Source organism: Monodelphis domestica, chromosome 6 (assembly GCF_027887165.1).
Source record: "Monodelphis domestica isolate mMonDom1 chromosome 6, mMonDom1.pri, whole genome shotgun sequence".
Lineage (NCBI taxonomy): Eukaryota > Metazoa > Chordata > Mammalia > Didelphimorphia > Didelphidae > Monodelphis > Monodelphis domestica.
The window spans coordinates 169,767,396-169,794,468 of NC_077232.1; the positions used below are offsets into that span (position 1 = coordinate 169,767,396).

Below are 27,073 nucleotides of genomic sequence, written 5' to 3' on the forward strand. Positions count from 1 at the left end.
GAAGTGCTTTTCGAGTTGATGTTGTTCTGACTTCTATTTATAGTCATCTTCTTACCAAAAGGCACTGAAGGAATATTTGATTGGAGAATATATAATGAAAAGAAGTGTGAAAAGCAGTGGAATCTTACTTTGTCAGAGCTGGGATGGGAGGAGAACAATAATTAGGGAGATAGAAAGCCAGCCATGAGCTGTGTAGTGCTCTCTCTGAACTCTGCAACCAGGCAACATCAGGCATGCACACGGCTACAAAAGGGAGACATGTGTTTTTCAGATTCTGCTGTAGGAAAAAAAAAATGAACTTTTGTCATTCAGGGGAAGGCTGAACATTTCCAGGTGGAAAGGCAGAATGTTAATGACCTACTGAGCCCACACAGAGGAAACTCACAAAGCATTGCCAATACCATTTATATGAGTCAGGAATGGAAGACAGCAAGAGCCTGCTTACTCTTTAGTTCTGATCACTTGCATTTTTGAAATTTATTTTAATCTCGTCTATTTTCAAAGTAGAATTAAATGGATCTGTTGCAGGAGCCATGATAATGGAATTCAGTTGATTTGAAGGCAAACAAAAGCATAGACATTCTCTCTTCATCTCCCCTTTAAATATGGTTTCCTCTTAAATCCAACAGAATTGAATTATTGTCTACATATTAAGCACTATTGATGTCCCCTTGTTGTTTAGTCCAGGGCAGTGTCTATGGGATCAGTTTTCCAACTAATTGGTTATTTGGTTCAGTGGTTAAATGACTTCCAGGTCATGATTGATGACATCAAACAAAGTGACATAATGGAGAGAGAAATTCCCTTCCAAAAATGTCTTTCAGTCATCTCAGACTCTTTCTGACCTCATTTGGGATTTTCTTGGCAGAGTTATTGGTGTGGTTTGCCATTTCCTTTTTCAACTTATTTTACAGATGAGGAAACTGAGGCAAGCATGGTTAAGTGATTTAGCCAGGATCACATAGTTAGTAAATATCTGAGGCTGAATTTGTAGTCAGATCCTCTTGACTACAGGCTCTGAGTTCTATCCACTGTGCAATCTTGCTGCCCTAAAGTCTTAGGGATTGTATAATTAAAACAATCCCATTCTTCTAGAATGCCTAATCTCTGAAGCCCTTGAAGTCTTACAGAAGGTAGAAGCAATTGAAATGTGCCTGGTTATCCTGAGGTAAACAAGACTTTATCAATAATTTTTTGGAATTCTCAGTATACTTCAGAGCTATTGATAGATCCAAATAAGATCATGCCTGTAAAGCACTTTGAAAACTTTAAAGCATTTTATGCATCTCATTTAATATCTATCTCATCTTTTCCTTTACTATATTAGTAAGTAATTTCTGTCCCTTTTTGATCACAATGTAGCATTTAAAAATTTATTTATTCATTTTATGTATCTACTATGAGCTTTGTATTTTGCCATGCTTTTAGGATACAGAGAAAGATAATCCTTTCCCTCAAGGATCTAAAATTCTGTAGAGGGGTTGGGAGGAGGGATACATCATTTACATAGATAAAGACCACTGAGAGAAAGGGGGAGTTGGGGGATTGATGAACAATTTCCTTCTTAAATTGAGGGTTGGAGAAAGTTAAAGATGCTAAGAAGTCAGTGGAAGTGGGTCCATGAAAGACAGAATATAAAAAGACAATGCAGCAGGGGATAGAATACTTACTTCAGGGAACAGAAAGTAGGTCTGCTTGGCTGGAAGGCAGATAGCAGCTTTAAGTCTCCTAGGCTGAACTTTATCCTGTTTTCAAATAAAAGACCAAGTTTTCCCAAGAGTATATTAAAATTTTTTTTGAATACTTTTAGAGAAGGATTGTGTTTATTTACCTAAAATTTATGAAGCATTTAGAAGTTGACAAGTCTCTGGATCTCAGTTTCCCTAAATATCAAATCAGTTACTTAGATTCTTTTCCTTACAGCTCTATATCATATGATCTTTTACACCCCAGTGGTTCATGTTTAGACACAACTAAATAGCCTCAGAATACAATAGCATACAATAGAGAAATGACATGAAATTGCATTTCTCACAGGTAGTTCTGTATAGATGGCAATTCTAATTCCTTAACAACATGTGTTCTTCCATTTAAATGAAAAATTTAAAAAATTTCTGAACTAAAAATTTAATCTAAGAAAGTAGAGGTAGGTGAACTATACAATAGACATTGAGAATGTATTGTAAAGGCAGCAATCAGTTTTTTTTTATTAACAATTAATCTTTATTTTCCTCATTTGGAGATATAAAATTGATTTTTGTACAATTTGAGGCTCTCTGAGTTTAGTCTGTATTTAACAGTGTTCATCTTTTATCTGTGCATCATAAAAGTGCCATGACTAAAGATTCATTTACTCAATGAACCTGACAAAGTCTTTAGGATAATTTAGGAGCATCTGTAAGCATCACATTTTGGAAACATTTTTTATTAGTAGTATTTTTTTTAAGTGAGCTTAAAGGAAGCGAATTACCAATCTGCGTAAATGTCAGGATGTTCAAATAAAATCATGTTCTGTCCCACTTGCTGGTTCACACCAAGAATACAAGTTCAGCAGCATTTGTTTTTGCCCCTAACCTATAGCTAAGAGAAACTGGCAAATTCAGCAGCCAACTCACTTAAGCAGAAGCATTCCTTCTGTTTCATCTAAATTTGATACAGTATTTGAGCAAAACAATGGGGCTTCTATTTTCTGCCACATGTTATTTTTTAAAAACCTATATGGAGGATGTCATATGAGCAGCCCATTTGCCTGCCTGCTCTGGGAGAGGTTTTAGGTTCCAAAAGGCTCCAGCCTCCATCCTTGAATGCTGGAAAAAAATAATAAATAAATAAATTTCATGTGCTGGTAATTTGATTTCTGTAGTGAGTTTTCCCCTCGCCCTTTCCTGGCGGGCCCCTTTCCACAATGCCATATGGCAGCTGAGAGCAAGCAAGGGTGATGGTCTGTATTTTCAGACCCAAACAAAAGAGGCCTTCCTGTCAGAGCCCCAAGAATGGATGAGACACATTCATGGATTTAGAAGTGCTTCTTGCTGTCCGTGAAGTCTAAGGAGGAGACTCATTGACCTCATGTGCTGCTTCAGACAGAGAAGGGGAAGCATTCTCTCTATGGTTCATCTCACTCCCTTCTGTCTTCCCCAGCCCTGGACTCCCCACAGCTATTCCTTCTTCTTCCCTTGTTTTTGGGACAAAATCCCTTTAGCCCTAGTCATGATGTGGATAGAAGAGGGTCTTCAACCATCTCCCTGATTCCTTTGTGGAGCCCTGCACATCTCACCATGGAAGGAGGTCAGCCATCAGAGATGTGTCCATCCTACTTTAGGATCCTGGAGCAAGCAAATGCCTCTGGCTTGAGGCAATGAAACACACAAAGGTCCATTTCTCCAGTCCTTTAGTGTCTCTCCTCCATCCTGTGAAGGAATAAAACCTCAAGATATTTAAAGGACTATTTAACCACCTACTTGGTGTTCATATATTTCAATTTTAAGTTTTGCAGCTGAGACCTTTGATGATTTCTGGAAGTGGTAAAACATTAAAATCAATAACAACATTAATGAGGATTAAATTAACAGAAGGGATTAAAATGGAAACACTCCATATTAAGGGACTATGTAAGAGTCATATTACTATTTGTAGAATGATGATTGAAGAATCATTATCATTTAATAACAAAGAATTTTTAAAATATTAAAATTGTATTCAATGGTAAAGGATAATATTTAGATAGAATTTTAACTTTGGCAGAACACTTTACTTATATAATCTTCCTTGAACCTCATAATAACCCTGTTAAGTACAGACAAAGAAATGGAAGGTCAAGAATATTAGGTGATTTTGCCAGGATTACGTAACTAATGTGGAAGGATTTGAACTCAAGTCTTTCCTGACTTCAAATTCAGTATTTTACTCACTGACACATAACACAGATATTTTTCTTTATCTGATTTAACAGTTCTGGAAAACAAAAGAAACTATAGTGAAAAACAACTAAATTTTTCAGTCCCCCAAAATTGGTGCTTCCTCTACTGGTCATATATTCTAAGGACATTAGTGGTATACTGACAGGAACATATGTACAGGCATGTATGTATATATATGTATGTGTGTATAAACACATATGCATGTTTGCATATATAGATACTATATGTACAGAATTTATATATGCATGTGTACAGAAACCTATATGTCCATATGTTTAAATATTTTCATAATAGAAATTTGTTGTAGGAATAAATTGAGACAAACTGGGTAAATATCGATTAGTGAATGAATAAAGGTTGTTGAATATGAATGTGGTAGAATGTTATTATGCTATAATGTTAGAAATGTCAACATAGAAAACCTTATATGAACTGATACAGAATGAAGTAATTATAATTAGGAAAACTATGTATTATGTGCATGTTTATAACTACTTTAATACCATAAAAGGAAAGTAAATAAAACAAGAACTAAAAACTAATTGTTATAACAAATTTTTACTCCGTAGAAGAGATGAAGAAATAAACATAATTACTTTTCTTGAAAATGTGGAGGATTGTAGGTCTAAAATATTGCACACCTTGTCTGATATACTTAATATTTGATTTGTTTTGTTTAACTATATTTCTTTGTTTCTAAGAAAAATTTACTCCTTTTGTCCCTTGTGGGGGCTGGGGTAAGGATTGGAGGGAAATCGTATTGAAAAAATTGTTATAATATAAAAATAAGAGGCTTCCATTTACAAAACCATTAATGCAAAACCTTTTTAATTCTTAAAAGAGAAAATATATAAAAATAAGCAGCTAAATTTAAAAAAATGACCCTCATGCTCAGTTATCCATTTGACCAAACACTGCTAAATGACGTGGCTAGTCTTTGTTCTTTGCATCCAGCACCTTAAAGTCTCATCTTTTATGTCATTTAAGTCTTCCAACAGAACTTTGTGATAGGAAATGTTATTGTTATATTCATTTTACAGATTAAGAAATTGAGTCTCAGAGAAGATGATTAATAGATGGTCATACAGATAATAAATGTCCAAAAAGGGCTTCAGACTTGAGTCCAAGTCTAGCTGTTGAAACAAATGAAATTGCAGGTCCTGTCTCCATTTCCAATCTCTAAGTAGTAAACAATATCTTCAAAAGTACATCAAATTGAAAAAATAAAGTGAGAAGGGGAAGGTTTTCTTCTACCTCTTTCACTCGACATGAAGTCACCTCTTACAGAGGGAAATCAAACTAAAAGGAATTCATTCTGTAAAAATTCAGTTTTATAGAAAATAGCTCATTCATGGCAAAGTTATGGCCACCAGAAAAAAGAATTGAGAACCTCTATGTCCACATAATGTATCTTGATGTTTATCATTAGTTTCTGAAGAATGCAGTTGTAGATTTAACCCTGATTACCTTTACTGTCCCTCATAAAGAGATATTTCTATTTTTAGAAGCGATGTGATCCGTTGAATAATTTGAAATTAGTTTAAAAGTTGTGGGGAGAGTAAATATATTCATTATTTTTTCCATTGAAGTGCAATTATAAAGAATCTCCATCCATTTTTCTGTTATTCCAAACATTTTTCTCTCCACATCTTCCCATGTATTTCTGCCTAACTTTCATAACAGTCTGCAAATAGCTATTGAGTTCAAGAGATTTCTAGGGTAAAAAAGAGACACCTAAAGCTGGATGTTTCTGTTGGATTCAGTTGAGCTGAGAGAATGACTAGATCTCTTGGATGCAGCCTCTCTTAAACACTCAAGTCTCAATTTGAACATTGGTACAAGGGAATAATTTAAATATTCTCCTTTCTCCTATCTGGGCAGTCACATCTATTTACATGGCTTTTATCTACTTGATGGGGACAGAGATATTTTATCATTTGTCAAGAAAATGTCTTTTGTATTTGGAGATCTTCATTTTATATCTTAAAGGAATTTTAAGCTCTTTTAAAGTTGCTCAACAGCATCTATTTCTCTGGGTGCCTTGAACTTTAATTTGAAAAATAAAGTATAATTTAAAAAAAGAAAATTTCATATATCAAAGCAGCTGATAATCATAATACCCTAAGTATGTAGTCCTGTCCAGAGGTCTGCAGAATTTCTTATGATGTAACGTGTTTCCAAGTTGTGAAACAATGTTGAAAAGAAAGACATCACCATTATTGTCAGATATATCATATATGGAATTCTATCCTATTTGCATCTCTTTCAAGTCTTTTTTCATGTTCAACTTTCCTCCCACTCAAAACTCCACTTCTATTTTAGGTGACACTTTCCCTAACTCCTAATATCTAGAAAATATCCGACCAGTTTTGTATCTTTGTTACATGCATTATATTTCAGGTGTTGATCTTTGATTCAAAATTGTATTTGACTGCCTAATGATATGCTATTTCAATGGAAGTCTTTATCCTCCTTAAAGTCTGATGTATCCATAGGCTAGCTGGGTAGTGCAATGTATATAGTATTGAGCTCTTAGTCAGGATGACTTGAGTTCAAATTTGATCTCAGACACTTGCTATATATATATATATATATATATATGAATCTCGGCAAGTTACTTAACTGTGTTTCTCTTAGTTTTCTCATCTGAAAAATGAGTTCCACAAGGAAACGATAAGTCACTCTATTATCTTTGCCAAGAAAACCCCAAATAGATCACAAGAGTTGGATACAACTGAATTGATGAAACAGCAATACATAAGACATCAATGTGTAAAAAAAATGATTTCTATAGTACACCAGTGGGTCTCATAATGATAATCAGTTTATTTGCTAGCTCTTGTTCCTTAATCTTTTTCCAATGACCCCATTACTAAATCTTTCACCCATCCACAGATTCCAAATTACTTTGTATTTATTTTGGATATTCTTCTCTTTGTGCATGGCATATAGCCCAATAGAATTGCAAAGAAGAATTGTTTCATTGTTGATTTTGTATCCTCAGTATTAATCATAGCAACTTGGATATAACAGGTACTTAATAAATGGTAACCAAATTGAATTGAATTTATTCTTTTTTAACTTTCATTTCTAGTTTAGTCTAAAATAAAGAAAACACATTACCCAACTTCTGGTCAAGATGGCAGCTTAGAGAAAGCTAAAGTTCAGATCTCCTGAAACCCTTCCCTACCGAACTCAAACTATATGCTCCTAAGGCACCGAAATTCAAAACAAACAACAGCATAGACCCTGGGAATCGTCCTCCTGGACCTGGACCTGGATCAAAAGGTAAGGCCCCCCCAAAAGCCAGAACACGAGATCACTCAGACCTAAGGGGTAGGCAGAAGGAAGGTCCCAGGACCCATTCCCCCAACCTAGAGCACTGAGTCCAAGGCAGCAGAGGGAACCTCAGTCCAGCTATCCTGAAGGCCACTTCCTGAAAACAACCTGACCCAGTCGAGGAGGCACCCAGACAGCAGGGAAACAGAGAGAGACGGGGGAGCCTATAACCCCCTGACCAGATCCTTCCATCTGAGTCTCACCAAAGGTCCCTGCCTCAGGGCATACTCAGTCTGAGGTTAATCCTATCACCAGCCCTCAGAGCTCCAGGGGGATAGGAAAAGAAAATGATCTTTGTCTTTAATGAATAATGCTTGGAAATGATCAAATAAAATATTATTTAAAAAAATAAAAAGAAAACACATTATTCCTTTATGCCAGGGAACTAATATTTCTTTTCATCTGATTTTGTTAATGATCTGGATTTAATGAATTGATAGAAATATCCAAAACTATTATGATTTAGCCTATACACTGCCCTTTTCACTGTTTCATAATGTTATGTTCATTAGTAGTTCTAAAAACCCTTATGCATATAATGAATTCTTTTTTTAACAGATAGAGGATGATGGACATATAATGTTACATGTCTTTTCAGACTTGTTTAATGTGAATGTGTCAATTGTTTTCCTTTTATTGTTGTTTTTTCTTCTTAAATCTTTGTTACAAGAAATGGCTAATTGAGGAGAAGAGTAAGATAATCATAAATTAATGAGATATAAATCAAATGTCTTCACTAAACCAAAGCCCGAGTGGTTGGATTGAGGAAAAGTGACATTTAAATTAAAGGAAGTGTGTCAATAAACATAGGATATTTTCTTCACTAATAGTCACATTTCTCTGGAATATAAACATTGCCTTATAACCTCGATATTATGTCTGAACTAGTGATATTTAAAATTTCTCTGACACAGGGTTGACATAATTTTGGTTCACCTCACAAATTCATTAAATGGAGCAAAGACTTCAGCCATATGCCATATGCAGTGCTCTATGTAAAGGCATTGAGAAAAATACAGTTAACACAAAATGTTCCATGTCTTAAGGAAGCTTACATTCTAATAGGAAAAATCAGATAGAACCACAGAGTAATATAAATACAATATTACAGGATATGTGAATTAGGAGAGGTAGTGGAGTATAGTGGAAAGAAAGTAGCCTTTGTAATTTAAGTCTGATCCATCCAGGATTACATCATTCATCCTTTCCCTATTTTGAGCAACATTCTAAGAATAAGGTGCAAAAGAAGCTGTGGATGTGTATTGGTAGAAGAATTTTGATCACTTGGAGTACCTCTGCCATTGAAGTCACAAAGTTGATCTCAGAAAAGAAAAAGTACATGAGAGAAGACAAAGGTCTGTGTCTAGTTCCATTGGATAGGTAGAACATCATCAAATGGTGAGAAGTCTTCATGGGAGAGATGGAATGATTCTAAAATAATATAAAACTAAATTGAGATTCACTATACTATTTACTTTATCTCAAAGAATCTGAGTGTACCAATAGGCTCTCATCATTATAAGGTGATCAGACAAACTAATGGATTTCCACATAAAATAACACTGATAAATAGATACTGTGACCATGTAATTCTGAGATTGTATATTGTACCACTGGGGAAATGATAAATATGCGAACCATCCATTCATTCAAAAAGACCTTTACTAAGCACCTATGTTGGGAAGGACCTTGTGAAATGCATTTGGAGAGATGTAAAGTATAAATAAAATTTCTTCTGCCCCTGTGGAATTCACAAGAAATAAAGGGTTACAGAACAGAGAACAGACAGTAAAACATCTACAATCTGTGTTTCATATTGCCATAAGTAGCTTCAGCAAACTTTCCATAATTAAATCATCCTTCTAATCCTGGACAAAGATTTAGAATAAGAGATTTAGATTGGTAAATAATGTTAGATGTCTAGAACAACATTCTTATCTACAAATGAGCAAACTGAGACTCAGAGAAGATGAATGATTTACTCATGTTTGTAAGATGTTAGAGCCAAGTTATGAACTTGGGTTCTCTGTCTCCAAATCCAGCCAGCTTGTTACTGTCCTGAATACACACACACACACACACACACACACACACACACACACACACACACATATATGTGTATATATATATGGGATAAACAACCTGTATGTACCATCATAGAGAAAGGCAAAAATAGGTTGGACCCACATGAAATACTTTTAGGAAAATATGGAATGAGCAGAAATGGATGGGTTGTGATCTGTTCTGTTGGAAGGAATATATACATTGATTAGAAGCTCATTCACCCATCAAAGAATTAGGAAGAAAACTATGATTTTATATATATATATATATATATATATATATATATATGGGAAGCAGCATGAAGTAAAGGATAACTAGCTGGCATAGTTGTCAAAAAGATTCAGGCTCAACTTCTAACTGTCACATAGAAGTTTTATGCCAATGAATAAGTCACTTGACTTTCTCAATGTTTCAGAAAACACTCTAAAGATTACAAGTTACAGATAGTAGCTTTCTGGGAGTTTCCATAAAGGACTTCAGCACACTGATGATGTCAGATCCAGACCACCCCAAAAGGTATGAGTATAAATGTATACATGTATACATATAGATGAATAGGTACATATATAAACATGTAAATATGTATGTAAATGCCAACAAATGTTTATTAAGTGCCTACTATGTGTCAGGCACTGGGCTAAGTGATAGATATATAAAAAGAGAAAAAGAATATATGCTCTCATGGAGCTCAATAATCTATTGTGTGTTTATGTGTGAATGCATATAAATATGCTTACACAGTTTTATAGGTGTCTATCTGTTACCTTTGTTATTACAAGTATAATCATCAACACATACACATGTATTTGTTTACTAAATTTACCTTTATTTCTTACTGGTATATATACCATATACAAATATATAAATGCTCATTTGCATATATATTCTTGGATGTATGTGTATTTGCATATGCAAATATACACATACATGCAACTACAGATATACATATGGATATGAATATGTATGTATAAGTGTATATATGGAAGAAACAACTGTCAAATTTATTCATTTATATCATACTACATTTGAATTCAGGATATCCATATATATAGGTGAAACTCTAGTGATCTTATTTTCCAAATTTAAGTAGTATTGTACATTTGGCATCCTCCCTGCCCCCCATTAATTTAGAAATGATTTTAAACCTCTTTCCTCAGGTCCTAATTGATAAGTCCTTACAAAAATACATACTTCCACACCTAAATCAAGGCATTTGTTCACTTTATCTCCAAATGACCTTCTTTCCTAGGGTATTTTCCTCATGAATAAAAGCTTTTCCAGGAAGTACTTTTCCTTAAAGGCTAGATTTAAACATTCAACTAAAACAACTCCTGTGAGTCTTTAGTGGATGATCTTGAATAATTACACTAGATCAATTATCAATCCAGTTAGTATTTTCCACCAATCTACAATTGCTAAATGTAATCCCTTAGTATAGAGCTTTCCCTGTGAGTAGGTTTCAGTATTAGTGTCTCTTCTCATCAAATGGATTAGCCAGGAGAGCTTGAGATATTAGTGTGAAAGGACATGCAAGTGAATTTTATTCCCCATGTTAGTTTCAACTGGGCTCTGGGAGCTTTCTGAAGGAAAATGAGATGGGGCAAATCACTGGGGTTTTAAGTTTCAGTTTAAAGTAACTTTCTTCCAATGGATTTCCCCTCTTCTAAGTCCTAATTTCATACACCATGGTCAAAATTGCCAATTTGGCCCCCAAGGTCTTAGTGTCTCTGGGATTTTTCCCAGCTAGTAACAGATTCATTTCTGCTCAAATTCTATTACTTGAAGCTATTTCTCTCTAGGATTGTAACAATTCTCCTGAAAACAGATCAGCAGCTTTCTGTATAATCTTACTCCATCTCACTGGAACAAGGTCCACTTCTGGTAAATCCTGCAAGTGGATGTGACAGGAATAGAAAAGCCTATTTCGGTGCCTCACAGGTTGTAATGAAAGACATTTCAGATTTTTTTTTTCTTTTACAAGCATAGACTGAATGTTAGTTGTTGTTTTATTTTGTCTTCAACAAAGCATTATTTTCAACTATGACAGCTTGTAGAATTAAAAAAAAAAAAGGAAAGCCCTCCTCCTCAGAAGTTTACTAAACATAAAAACAGAGAGACTAAAGACAAGTTTTTTCAGAGAGATTAATTAAGAATCATTTGGCTTGATGCAATGAAAACATTTTCATCTATTTAGAAATGGGAGGAAAAATTACAGAATGCTAGACCTGGCTAGAGGAAGAGGCAGATCTCAGGGACATATGCTTATACCTGACAGGAGACAGAAAGTGAATGGAAACACAGACAAAGACAGAGGGATAGATACAGACAAACAGAGACAGAGAAACAGGAAGAGAAACAGAGACTTACATAAAGAGAGAAAGAAAGAAGGAAGAAAAGAACAAGGGAAAGAAAAAAAGGAAGGAAAGAAAATTGAGGAGGGAGGGATGAAGAGCAAGAAGAACTAGAAATTTCTTCCAAGTCTTAAATAGAATTTCCTTTTACAAACTGTAATAGTTTGAAGGGAAAGTTAAGTCTAAAACACAAATTGAGGGAGAAAAAGCTAACTGAAATTCAACAATCCCCTGCAGAGCCCAATTCCCTGCAGATTAGCTAGGTTGGGTGTGGATATTATTAGCTCCATTTTCCTGGGAAGAATCTTATTCAAAGAAGGTTTAGTGACTTGCCTGAGGCTACATCACCAGTTAGTAGTAGAAACAGGACTAGAGTGATTCCAACCTCAGTGTGCTAACTCCCAAGGGAAGTAGTTGACTGGGAAATGGAAAATTGCTGAATCTCTTTGATAGAAGAGTAACATCAATTTTCATGTATTCTTTACAAGACCAAGTGCTCAAAAGACCATGTACTACCTCCAAAGGGATTGGGGAAAAATAATGAAGTCATTTGGATGCCTTATTTCTATGCAAAACAACTTTTGAAACAAAAGGTTTCTGGTTACATATAATAATACAATGTGCAATGAAAATATAAGTGGAGAATTTATTCTATGTATGAATGGCATGTAGACAGTAAATGGCAAAAAAAAGGGGTGAGGAGATCACATGATCATGGAAATCTTTCCAAAACTTCATCACCTACAAAGCTTGATGATGTACAAACCTTTACATTTTCCCCTTTGATCCCCTAAGGTTAATTTGGATTGGGTTGAGTTCAATGTGAATGCCAGTGTTAGTGAATTTCATATTGCCAAATATTCATAGCAACATTCCTGGCCTTTATATTTCTGTAGTTACAAACTTAAAAATTGTTCAGTTCACATCTTCATATACACATTGCTTAAGCATACTGTGTTTTCCATTTGTTCCAGTGTAATACAGTTCAAATACATATTCAAAACAGCAACAGCTTCCTCAAAACCAGGTAGAGCTCTATCATAGACAAGTAAACTATTAAATACAAACTTAACTCAGCAAGTGTTTTTAAGAAGCAAATTTAAATGCCAAACCAGCTGTTATAAAATTAATAAGTCAAAACCCAGAAAAATAGGTAGTCAGAACCCTAAGATTTAGAGAATTATATAATGGTAGAATTCTAGATTTGAGAGGCTACTAACAACTTAACTAGTACAATCCGCTACTCAAAAAATGGATATCACTTACATAATCCCAAACTAAAGGACAATCTGCTTCTGCTAGAAAGCATCCAATCATGGAAAAGTCACAATCTCTCAAGTCAATACATTCTGTTATGGACAATTCTTGGAGTAAAAGGTCAAGGAAGGGAACTAGGTCATAAACCAAGGTGGGAGAGAAAATAGAGATACTTGAAATAACAACAAGGTTAACAACTAGAAATAACAAGAAAATCAGAAACTAGCTTTCCATAGCCAGAGCCAAGATGTTGGAGTATAGGCAGCATCCCAGATGAATTCTCCTAACATTTTCCTCCAAAAACTTTAAAATAAAATGTCTCAAATCAAATTTTGGAGCTATAGAGATGTGAAAGATTGGGGTGAATCATAGTTCTAGCTGTAACAGTTAAATTAGTTTCTCTACTAAAAGTATTATATTTTATGAGGTTTATTAAAGATTATTAGAATTAAGAAATAAAGAAATACAAAATAAGAAAAGCACCTACTCACTACATCTTGCCTGCTAGGTAGAGAGATGTGTGTGATTAGAAGCAGAAGCAGAGAGACCAAGTAGGCAGTACAGTCAGTTTAAATACAAATTTTGTTCTCCACCCAGGTGGGGATCTCAGGTGAGATTATAGGGCATTCTGGGAAGTGCCAAGGACTTCTGGGGATTGAAGTCTGGGGTTCCAATCTCCATTTTTACATAGCCTAAGACAACTGAGGAGGTTCTTAGGAGAGGTCTGGGATACCAGGTCTATCTGGAGCCCACACATGCAGAGGCGGTATTAACACAGGCCTTGGAAGTAGCACCAGCAGTTTGGGATGCCCTGAGCCCAGAAATGGCAGGGAGATTGGACAATTGGTCAGAAAGATATTATGGAGCAATACCAATACTACGTTTGCATCCCAAAGTGATAAAAGATAGGAGAAAATAACCTACTTGTAAAAAATTTTTGATAGAAACTCTTTTATTGTGGTGGCAAAGAACTAAAAAGTGAAGGGATGTCCATTAATTGGGGAATGACTGAACAAGTTGTGATACATGCTTGTAATGGAATATATTGTGCCTTAAGAAATGATGAACAGGGCAATCACAAAAAAAATAAAATCCTGGAAATAAGTGCTGCAAAGTGAAGTATTCAGAACCAGGAGAATATTATACATAGTAATAACAATAATGGAAGATGACTGAGACAGTTGAGTGGCTCAATGGATTGAGGGCCAGGCCTAGAGATAGGAGGTTCAGAATTCAAATCTGTACTCAGACATGTGTGACCCTGGGCAAGTCACTTAACCATTGTGTACATTGCCTACTCTTTTCTGTTCTTCTGCCTTGGAACCAACAGTACCATAGAGAATGTAAGGATTTAAAAAAATGTATGATGATCAACTGTGGATGACCTAATTATCCTCATCGAAACCAAGATCCCCAACAACTCCTAAGGACTCACAATGAAAGTAGTTGTTTACTGCCATATTAGGAACAGATGGAGTCTGAATGCATATGGAAACATACCTCAATGAATTTATTTCCTCCATGAATTAGATCTAGTATAAGCAAAATGTGTCTTGTTTCACAACATGATTTACACAGAAATATTTATTTATTTCTATGATTATATATGTAAAATTGATATATTACCTTCTTTCCTGTAGGGGGTATATAGATTGGTGGGAGGGAGAGAACATGGATTGCAAAATTCAGAAAATGAATATTAAAATGATATATATGTATAATTTGAAAATACATTTTAATTATTTTTAAAAAGAAGATTATGAAAGACTCTTTCATGGAACTGAGTACAGCTGGCATTGAATGGCAACTTTATTGCCAATAAGCAGTTCTGGGTTGTAGTTCCAAGGTAGAGAAAAGTGCTAGTAATGGGTCAAAGAGGAAAAGGCATCCTGGTCACAATTCCAAGTCAGAGAGGAGCAGTGGCATATGTGGTTACAGGTAAGCAAGGAATCTAGTTATACTTTCAGGGTAAATAAGAGTCCTAGTGCTTGTGGCTATATGGGAGCAGAAGTACTTCTTGTATAAAGATCAGGGTGCAGACCAGGAAAGCAGTGACTACATCTCTCCCCACATCACATCACTCTTGAAGCACCAAAAAACTGTGCAAACACTGAACCAGCAATGCCATTATAGGTCTTTACCTCAAAAAGATCAAGGAAAAAGGACCTGTATTTACAATATATATATATAGAGAGAGAGAGAGAGAGAGAGCAGCTCTTTTTTGTGATGGCAAACAATTGGAAATTGATGGATGTTCATCAATTGGGGAATGACTGTACAAGAAATGGCATATAATGTTCATGAAGTATTATTGTGTTATAAGAAATGTCAAGAGAGGTGGTTTCAGGAAAACATACACACACACACACACACACACACCTCCCAAAATCTAAATGAACAAATGCAAGGTAAAGTAAGAAGAACCAGGAAATTATGGGGTATAGTGACAGCAATGTTGTGATGATGTAAAACTGTGAAAGACCTGTCAACTCTGATTATTACAATGATCCAAAACAATTCCAAAGGACTTACGATGAATAATTATATTTATCTTATGAGCAAAAATTGATGAAATCTGAGTGTAAATTGAAATATAACTTTCTTGTTTTCTTTTTTGTTTGTTTTTTGCAACATGACTAATATGGAAATATGCTTTGAACAGTTTCACATGTATGATTGATACTGTTTTGCTTGCCTTCTTAGTGAGTGGGGCAGGCATTGGGTGGGAGGGAGGTTTTTTTCCCTCAAAATTTAAAAGGAAAGAATGTTAAAAATATTTTTTAAAAAAAGAAACAACTTCTGGTCAAAAGCAAAAGAACACCTTTAAGACAGCAACAACAAAAAAGTTGGAAACTGATGTAAAATATCAGTCAAGATAAGATCTTTAATATTTTTGGTGGGACATAAGCAAAAGAATTATTATTTCATAATTTGTAGGTGAGTCACATTATAGATATAATAAGTAAAAAGTAGAAAATTTTTGAAGCCAAGATGATGGAGTAGAAGTAGGGAAGCTTGAAACTACCATGAGAACCCAACCAATCTTAAAGTAAACAAACAAGGAGACAGTAAGGCAACTTTTATGTTGAGACAAACTTGAAAGGTAATCAGAGACTCAACTCCCTGGGACTCTAGGGTGAGAGGAGAAGCAAACCAAAAACAAGCCATGACCTCACCCCCAACTCCACATCTACAGTTCTAGGTTCTGAACTTGGGTTCAAGCCAACATCCAGACCCTGAGATCCTGCCTGGGCCAATAGCTGTTCAACTTAAGACCTTAAAGTTCCAAGCAAACCTGCTATAAGGTCCAAAATTCCAGCCTAGGCAGTCTATGATCTGTGGGGGCCCGGAGTGAGGCCAGGAGTACCAGCCTAGGCTTGTAGTGAGGACCTAAATCATAGTTTGGGACAGTCATTAAACCCTAACCTTGGTCCCCAGGTACAATCCCTAGGGTATTGCCTTTTGGGAATATTGGAAACAATATGGCAGAAGCTAGATATAGACTAATATCTCATACCCTATACCAATATAATGTCAAAATGGAGATAAGTTTTGGAAATAAAGAGTGATACAATAGTCAAATTAGGGGAACACAGAAAAGTTTAGCTGACAGATCTTTGGAGAAGGGAAGAATTCATGACCAAAAGAGAGATAGTGTTATAAAATTTAAAATGAATAATTTTGATTATATTAAATTAAAAAGCTTTTGTACAAGCAAAACTAACCTAAACAAGATTAGAAAAGAAACAACAAACTGGAAAAAAAATATAACAAATATCTCTGAAAAAGGTCCAATTGTTCAAATTTATATAGAATGAAGTCAAATTTATAAGAATACAACTCATTCCCCATTTGACAAATGGTTAAATGATATGAATAAGCAATTTACAGATGAAGAAATCAAAGCTCTCAATAAAATCATATAAAAATGTTCTAAATCACTCTTAATTAGAGAAATGCAAATAAAAACAATGCTGAGATACTACTCCACAACTATCAGATTGGCGAATATAGCAGTAAAGGAAAGTGGTAAATGTGGAGGGCAAGTGGGAAAATTGAAACACTAATGCATTGTTGGTGGAGTTGTGAACTGATCCAACCATTCTGAAGGGCAATATGGAACTACACCCAAAGGGCTATAAAACTGTGCATGCCCTTTGATCTGATAATACCACTGCTGGATCTTTATCCCAAAGAGATAACAAAAAAGGGGAAACCTACTTGTACAAAAATATTAATAGCTATTCTTTTTATGGTGGCAAAGAATTGGAAATTGAGGGGATATCCATCAATTGGGGAATGGCTGAGCAAATGCTGGTAATAGAATAGTATTATGCTATAAGAAATGATAAGCAAGATGATTTCAGAAAGGGCTGGAAAGATCTACAGGAATTAATACAGAGTGAAATAAGTAGAATTGAATGAATATTGTACATAATAGCAGCAATACTGGATGATGATTATCTGTGAAAACTTTACTACTCTGAGAAATGCAAGATCTGGAACAATCCTGAAAAACTTATGATGAGGAATGCTATCCATCTCCAGAGAAAGAACTGTTGAAGTTGTCTTTCACATCAGTGAATTTTGGGTTTTATTTTGGGGTTTTGGTTATGTATGACTGATCTTTTACAACAGTGACCAATATGGAAGTGTGTTTTGCATGACAGTAAAATAACAACAACAAAAAAGATGCATTAGGTAATACAGTCAACTTAATGAAGTGGGTAGAAGACCTAAATTCAAGACCTACCTCTTTGACATAGTAGAGTGGTGAGAATTGGAAAGTCATAGAACACTTAGTTTCTAGGCAATTCTCTAAGACTGCTAAGGGAAAGTTGCTGTATTTGTCAATGGAGGGATCTTCCACACTGTGGCTAAATCATAGTTTTGGATCACCCCTAATGGGAGCAGAGGCATGAAGGTACTTTTTTTGTTTCTTTTGTTTAATCTATGTGTAATCAAAAGTGTAGTGTTAGAAATGTGCCAGATCCTAAAATATGTCAGATAAATGTTCCTTGACTCTTTGCTGAGGGAGAAAAGATTTACAAGGTTGGCAAAGATAAATTGCAGAGGTCTTTTAATACCAGGATAAAGAATTTGGGCATTATCCAATTGGCTATGTAGAAATCCCAAAAGTATTTTAAGAAAAGAAGTTATATAATGAGAGTAATGTTCAAGGAGGATTAGTATGGCTAACATAGGCAGGGAATTAATGGTTAATAGTTTATTATTGAACATTTTGATAAATCTATCCATCTAAACTTTCTACTTTATGCTAGGATCGCTTTCCTAGTGCAAGACCACCCTATATCTATTCCACCAGATCCAACATCCCCTGAAAAGTTGATGGTTCTCTTTTTCTAATGCTATTGGCATTAGGATAAATTCTAATTCTGTCATCATTCCAATATATTCCCCCTACTGTTAATCATAAATTAGCACTCTGATTCCATTTATTCTAAATGATATTAATTAGTTTTTTAAAAGTGATATTTCCTTCAAAACTATAGCAAGACTAGAAGTAGAAATATTTTCTTGTGACATCTGGGTGTGTACTTATCCTCTATACCACTTATATTCCTGGAAAGAGTATGCTCAGACTTAGCACAGTTTATACATAACATTCACTCTAACATTTCCAAATAATGGTGGATGGTTAATGGGTGGATACATTTGTATGTCTATCATTTACTTCAATGGAGTTCTGTATCTCATGATCTAGCATATGGAGAAGGCTGGCATATACTCCATCTCCAGTGTGTCTAATGAATTATTTGATATTTGGAAGCTGACAGGATTGTAGTCATCTCTAATCACTTTTTTCTTAAAAGCAAGACTAGACACAACAGCAACAGAAGGAACAGCGAAGAAATGAAATATTGTTTTATATGTGTATATTGTTATACACATACACATATATATATATATAACATGTGCCAGTATACATATACAATACATGTGTGCATATATGTGTACTATGTATATATGCAGGAATATTGTTATTTCCTATCTCTAACCTCTGCTGTCATCACCAGAGGCACACAGGGTGGTTATGTTTCTGACAAAATTCTTTATCAGGAAAAAAATCACAAATCCAATAGAGTGGTAGTCTGAAAAACCTTGCTGGTTTTGGTGGTCTGGCATTGCACAAAAGACTATCTCTGAGTTGTATATTAGGCTTTGTACTTTTCTGAGATCTTCAATATACGTAAACTTTTATTTATAGATTTTTTTTTATTTTATTGTCCCTTATCTAATCCCTGACATAGCTCTGTGATGTCAGAGAAAGACATCCATCAAATGTGTCAAAGTGGGACTTTGTCCTTTTAGTATAAGATTCAGAGCCCCTGCTTCTATTACCATGCGTCCTCCCTGATGTGGAGGCATGGCTGATGTTGGCCACTGCACGAATGCTTTGCAAATTTTGCAGGTGGCTTAAAAGAAATTATTCTTTAGGATCTTGATGCTTCCCTGGCTGTATTCATTATTTCCACTTTGGGGTGTCAAGGAGTCTGTATGCAAATATTTGAGTAAGTGCTTACTATGTCTCAGGCATTGTGGTTAAGTGCTGGGAATTTTAAAAATAAAATTTTAAAGACAAAAAACACAGTCACTGACTTTCACTATGCATAAAGTTGGATGGCACAGAAAATAAATTCAGACTGCTGGTAACAAAGTGATCTGGAATCTCTTCAACAGTCTAAAGTAAGCAGATTCCAAATACCAGTAGTAACACTGTTCCTTGGTAAGACACTATTTTGGTAAAATACAATTCAGAAACAGCTGGGTTGTGCAGTGGATACAGTTTGGGACCTGAATCAGGAAGACTTGAGTTAAAAAAAAGATACTTCCTAGCTTTGGGACCCCTGGGCAAGTCACTTAGCCTCTGTCAGCCTTGGTATCTTTAACTGTATGATAGGAACAACAATAGTACCTACCTTGCAGTGCTGTGAGTCTCCAATAAAATAGTTTCTATACAGTGCTTTAGAAACATTATATATATTCCAGCTGTTATTATTGATATATACAATGTAAATGGGATGTAACTACAGAAGGAAAGCATTATCAGTGGAGTCAGGTTAGGATAAGAAAACCCTACTTGATGTTTCATGTTAAGTCTCATCTCTTTCTTTTGTGACATATAAAATGCACTGCACCAAAACCCTAGTCTTTAAGAATTCACTGTATTCTGGCACAAGCCCCCAGAAATGCCAAAGCTCCTCTAGCAGACCAGACCATATTATGAAACTGAGGTCTGTTATTTGGGCATAGTTATACAAATGTTTATCCTTTAAAGGATGACTTAGACTTTTCACAGCTCTGGCTAAGGCAAAGTTCTTATAAAAAAAGGCAAAATTGATCATAACACTTAATATCAATATTTTCAATTACATGGGTTTATGCAAACATAATTTATATGAGCATAAGAAGGGAAATCATAAATTAGAAAAAAACAACTTGCATCAAATTTCTGCTAGGTTTGAGGAAGAGACAATATTAATTATGAAATGATTGGAGAACATATTCAAAACTTTTAACTCCACTTGGATGGATGTTGAAAATTTATTAGGAAAATTTCTGACAAAGAGAGAGAAAAATAATGTCATCTCTCTGGCTAATCAGAAGCGAGGTAGAGGAACAAATTATTGGCCAACTGAAAATCCACACTGGAACCCCAATGTTGAACTAGGTCACATAGAACTAAACCAGGCCAGAGAAGCATTATTGACAGCCATGAGTGCTTGCTCTGATAGACCTGAAAAATGGTCAAAATTTGAATGAATCCAACAAGAAATTGATGAGACCTACTCCCAGTTTATGGACAGATTTATTGACATAGGAAATACACATATGGACCTTGATTTGTCCAGAGAAAGGGACATTAGGCAAATAGGTAGGCAATTTGGTGAGAACTGTTGTTCAGTGGTAAAAGACTACTTTAAAACTAGCTGTCCTAATTGGGACTCTATGGACCTTGAAGAATTGAGGAGAGTAGCAGCCTATGTTTATAGAGGTCATGCAGAAAGATGTGAGGAACATAATACATCAGTGGATGACTTAAAGAAAGAAATTGAAATTTTAAAAGGAAAACAGAAAAATCAGGGAGAGACCATAACCCCTTTGCAGGAATCCACAGATAAATCATTAACGTGACTTAATGTGGGAAGAGAGGCCAGGTAATGATGATCTGTAGGAGCTGGCTATGGGAAAAAAGAAATAATAACAACTTTAGAAATAATAACTATAGGAATCATAATGCCAATCAAAATAGTGACAGTGCTCCAAATGAGGAAAATAATAATACTCAACACAATGCCCAACAATAATATATAAAAAATGGAGCTTGTCCATGCTATACTCTGGGTGAAAATCCCCATCAGTGTGGGGGATCCCAGAAAACTGTCCAAGCATCTTTATGATGGTGTGAAGGGGGCGGGGGGAATGAGGGCATTGGAATCAAAGAGTGAAACCTTTGATTTTCCAGATCTTGATATTTTAATGCCAATAATCCCTATACATACCCCTCCACACATAATAAGGAACCTCAAATCACTTTAAAGGTGGGAAATTCATACTATGATTGTCTTTTGGACACTGGGGCATTTACGTAAGTTTTGCTAAGCAAACCAGATGCAAAATGTGACTCAATTGGCTCTCTAAATGTAGTAGGTGTATCAGGAATACCTTTAAAGGTCCCAAAACTTTCTCTTTGCATGGTATGCATTGGACCCCTAACTGTTGAACGTACTTTTCTTTTAATGCCTGGATCCTCCACAAACTTGCTGTGGAGGGATTTACTATGCGAACTACAAGCCACAATAATTTGCGCCCTAGATATCTCTATGTCCTTGGAAGTACTTGAAGAATCTTAAAAATTACTCCCTATATTTCTCTCAGAGAGTCAGGAGGGGAAAGAGCATCCCACCTTTGTAATACCTGCAAATATGCCAGAGTCTCTTTGGGCCACATCTTCTTCCGATGTAGGCTTATTTAAGTCAGCTGTTCCTGTGCAGATAAAAACTAAATCTAGCCCACCTCCTTCCATTCCTAAGTATCCCCTCTCAAAAGAGGCAATTGAGAGTATTACCCCAGTAATGAAATCATTAATTGACCAGGTAATAATAATCCCTTGTAAATATGAATACAATTTATCCATCCTGCCCGTTAAAAAAACAAAAATAGGGCCTGATGGGAAGCACCTCTATATATTTGTACAGGATTTGAGGGCTGTGAACAATCACATTATAAAGAGACACTCCATAGTTTCCAACATAAATACTATTATTTCTTTTATTCCTAACACAGCTGTACCCAGGGCATCGTGGACTCTGTTAAGAGAGTATGAATAGCCTCTGGTATAACTACTATAGCCTCTAAAGTGTGTAAATCCTGCTCTATCTGCCAAGAATATAACCAACATGCATTTCGTGGCAAAGACTTTGGTGGACATCCTCTGGCTTACACACCTTTTGAGTACCTACAGATAGATTTCATAACAATTCCAAAGGCTGGACATTATAAATTTTGTCTACTCATAGTAGATCAACTGACTGGATGGCTGGAAGCATTTCCTACAGCCCGAACCACAGCTGCTTTTGTTGCTAAGGTGCTTTTAAAAGAGATTATTCTCACTTTGGCCTGCCAGCATTGATTCAGATAGAGTAAGTTATTTTGCTGATTCTGTCCTAAATTAAATATGTTCTTGCTTGGGGATAACTCCCAGATTTCATATACCATATCATCCCCAGAGCTCAGTCCAAGTTGAAAGAATGAACAGAGAATTTAAAACTATGATTGGAAAATTATGCACTAAGACCCATTTAAAATGGCCTGAAATTCTCCCTCTGGCCCTATTTTATCTTAGAATCAGGCCTAGAGGAGACCTACACATCTCACCATTTGAGATGCTTTTTGGAAATCCACCTATACAGGCTAAGCCTTTCTCCCCTGCATATACATCACTATTAGGGGGAGATACTACTATTGCTTCCTATATACAGGAATTACAGAACAAACTGTATGAACTCCATGAATCCAGAGCTGCAGTACAAGCCAGACCACTAGACTTTTCATTTCATGACCTGAACCCAGGAGACAAGGTGTATATTAAGAATTTCCAGTGTACTGGAGCAAGTCAGCCTTCCTGGGAAGGGCCATTCCAAATATTGTTAACTACTCCAACATCTATAAAGATTGGAGAGAAGGACTCTTGGAATCATTGCTCACATGTAAAGAGAGCATCTTCTGTTGAGCCTGATTGACTGTATCCCATCAAATGCATTGGAGATAATAATCCATTGACAAGTGGATGCTGGTTTTCGAGAACACATTGAATTCTTGATCCCCCCGCCCTTGTTTTTACTTTTGCTTTTCTTTTATTTTGATTAGAACATTTGGTTTTTTTCCTTTTTTCTCATTTCTTGTACTAAAGGTACATACAATTAATATCATTTTTTCTATAGTAATATGAGTTTAATATATGTATATTATATATGTATATATATGTATATATACTTGCTATAATATTAATGCATACCCAAAAAGCTTTAAACCGTGGGAACCTACCATTTATTGATAAAATATTATGGGACTGTGATTAATGTTTGTGTCTGATTCTAGGAAATGGGATAAAAAAAAGGAGCACAGACTTAACCTGAATAGTGCCAAAAAGAGCACACAGGTCAAAAAGAAGGAAACCAATCTAGGCAGGATTGATGCACTTCTAAGCCAATACAAAATGACTTGAACTTAGTGTGAGACTCGAGGTTGCAACACTTGACATATGTTAAGTCATAGGACTTCCTTGTATCTACACTCTTTACGAAGTACTCAGACAAGTACCAAAGTTTGATTATCATCCTGGCACCCCATATCCCTGAGAATAACAAAAATCAGACCAGGGAATGACACTTCCCTATAAAAATAAAATTCTAGTTCTTTTTTCTTTTTTATAGTATCGCAACTTTCTGTAGTCTTGGCTACAAATGTGTAAGTGAAATATTACTGCATCGTGTCCTACAGACTTATAGGATTAGAAATTACTTTAATTAGACCCTAACACAAAGGCCTGTTAGAAATTTATTAAACCCAAATAAGTGTTTGTTTAAATTTTTTTCCTTTCTCCCAAAAGTTTAACTTTCTTCCAATTTTTTTCTCTCTTCTTTATGTTTCTGTTTTTTGTTTTTCTCTTCTTTTGATAATTGACTCATACATCCCATAACTCAACCATGTATCCTGAGCTGAACTGGAGTTTTCTTAACACCCATTTCGGGGGGTGGGGGGGAATTATATTTTAATAAAAATCCAAGATTTTTAATTTTTGTTTGAGGAAAGATCTTCAAGGAAAGAAGCTTGCTAACTCCTAAATCCAGAGAATGAACTGTTGCAAAAAGATGACAGAAAACCTATACTACATCAAGAAGATCCAGAATGAACTTTGGGTGTTGTTGATTGAACTGAATTTTGATTGAACATTTATTTGAATGTATACTCTTATGCCAAAAGGGGACTTCCCCCTAATTGTTTTTTTGTCAATATGCCCAGAAAACATTGGTTTTGCTGTCTGTTTTTCTTCTATTTCCTTCTTCTAGCTAACTATTGTAGTTTCCTTTTAGAAGGTGAAATTCTGTATGCACCTTCAGTTAGAAAATTTGGAGGTGCAAGATGATTATGTTTAGTGTTCAGTTGGAGAGACTAGTTTCCCAATCATCATCAGGGAGGATTGTGAACTTTAGTTTACTGCACTCTACTTAGTCTAACAAAAACAGGAATGTCTACACCCATACTTTAGGATTAAGTATTTAGGAGGATGGACTATGACAGACATGATCTAGCAAAGGACAAATCAGAAACAACTGACAGACCCCTGCGCTGTCCTAAGTCAAGCTTAAGCTAGCATTGGTACATGTAAGATGCAGGAAAGTGATGTAAAAACTGTCTATATATTTTGCATCACTTCCTCTCTCTGGGCTCTTTCCACAGAAAGCTGGCTATGGCTGGCAGCCTGCTAAGTGCTCTGGCATCTTGGCATGGCGGCAGCTATTGTCTACTGTGGCGGTGAGTTTTCCTTGATACTATACTGGGAGTAGCTGAGTAGCCTAGTTCAGGTGAGACATCTTAACTGAGCTCTCTTGGAGTTTAGGCTAATTCTTTTCTCCTTTACCTCCTAAATATTATTTTCTTAGAAAGCTTCTAATCTTCTTCAGAGACCTTGTGGTGGAGGTCTTTGAACTTCCCCTGGCACAGACCAGGTGGGAGAAATCCTATACATTCCTTCTCTCTCTTCTCCTTAATTCCTTCCCTCTATATTAATTAAAATCACCATAAATTTCCAGCTGACTTGGGTATTTTATTTGGGATTTCCTCTGGTGACCAAAATTAATTTAGATTAGGTCAAAACCCTAAAATTATCCTAACAGGTGATACAACTCACACATGCATATATATGTATATATATACTAGGTATACATATGCTGATATTTCTTTATATTAATAATTTGATCTATTTATCTGTCTGCCTATCTATATTGAAGCTATTCTTCAATGGATAGATGATCATAAGTTATAAATCAAGAGTTTCCAAAAGAATAATTAGAAAATATTTATAATCTTATAAAAATACCCAAATTTACTACTAATAAATGTGAAAATGAGAGAAATTCTGAAATTTTAAAATATAGCTAGCAAATTGCTATAGAAGATATAAGACGAGAATGGTCAGTATTAGAAGGACTTGAGAAAGACCAGTATAATAAGACCCTGCTGATGAAGTTATGAATTGATACAACCATTCTGGAAAGCAATTGAAAATTATGCCAATAAGGTTACTAAAATGTCTATATCCTGTTGTAAGAAATGACGGTTGATTACACGCACACATAAATACAAAAAAATGAAAAAAATCTTAACTGAAGTGATACAAAATGAAGTGAGCAGAACCAGAAAAAACATTATGCCAAATAAAAAAATAATATAGTATGATCAACTGAGAATTACAACTATTGCCAAGGCAAGGATCCAGGACAATGTCAAGTGACTGATGATGAAAAAGGATATCTACCATCACTGAAGGAGCAAAAGGAGTCCAAAAGCATGCTAAACATAGCATTCTTCACATAATTTTCTCCATGAATTTTTCTCTAGTGTGAGAAGTATGTATCTTGTTTCACAAGATGTTGAAAAAGGAAATATGCATTATACACACACATATATGTATATGTATATGTATATGTATATGTATATGTATATGTATATATATCTCCTATATCATATTACTTGTTTTCTTGGAGAGTGATAGTGAGAGGTGGGAAGGATAGAGAAAAATGGATTGCAAAATGTCAGAAAATGAATATTAAAAATAATATTGATATGTAATCTTAAAAAATTAAAACATTAATACCCACACAGTAGGCAGAGATCCCACTAGTAGGCATATACAGTAAGTTCAAAGATATGGAAACATGATCCTGTATCTACCAAAATATTCACATGCTAATTTTTGAAAATAATTTAAAATCAGAAAGAAGCAGAAACAAATGCCAATTAATTTTAAAATCCCTCAGCAAACTGTTGTATATGAATATAATGTGGTATTATAATACTATATGAAATTCTATTAAGAATTCAGAAAGAAATAGAAAAAAACTCATATTAATGAAGCAAAAGTAGTAAGAAAAAGAAAGGAACGAAGGAAGGAAAGAAGGACAGCAAGGGAAAAGGAAATAAAGATATAGGGAAGGAAATGGGAAGGGTAAAGTAAAGGAGCCCAGTTTATAAGATAAACAGCAGCCTTGAGCAAGTTTGCCAGAAGATGAGGCCATTTCAACAGTCCAGTCTTTTTTTTAAAGCTTCATGCCTACCTTGTTATAAAGGTTACATGTACATATATATGTACTTATATACATATATGACATTTTAAGACTTGCTGGTTTAGTCTCCATCTGTATGGGGTGTTCAGGGAGGGGTAGTATCTCTGGTGTGGAGGGCTTGTCATGCCCTTCTAGGGCAGCTCTCCAGCCTCTGACCCTCACCTGACCCCCAGCTCTCACTTGTGGTTCCCAGTAGCTGCTAGCATGTGGCAGCGGCCACACCCCGGGCAACGGCTTCGACAGGCCGGCTAAACCTTGTGAGGGTAGCCAT

The 27,073-nt window shown here is 35.3% G+C and overlaps 1 long non-coding RNA gene across 2 annotated transcripts in view; it reads left to right on the forward strand.

Moving 5' to 3' along the window:
• Positions 1–27,073, forward strand: part of LOC103101252 (uncharacterized) — a 205,521-nt gene that overhangs the window by 76,194 nt on the left and 102,254 nt on the right. For both annotated transcript variants that reach the window (XR_008912898.1, XR_468853.2), the window contains exon 2: positions 7,015–7,208. This is a non-coding gene — a long non-coding RNA (uncharacterized LOC103101252). The remainder of the gene's footprint in view (positions 1–7,014; positions 7,209–27,073) is intronic.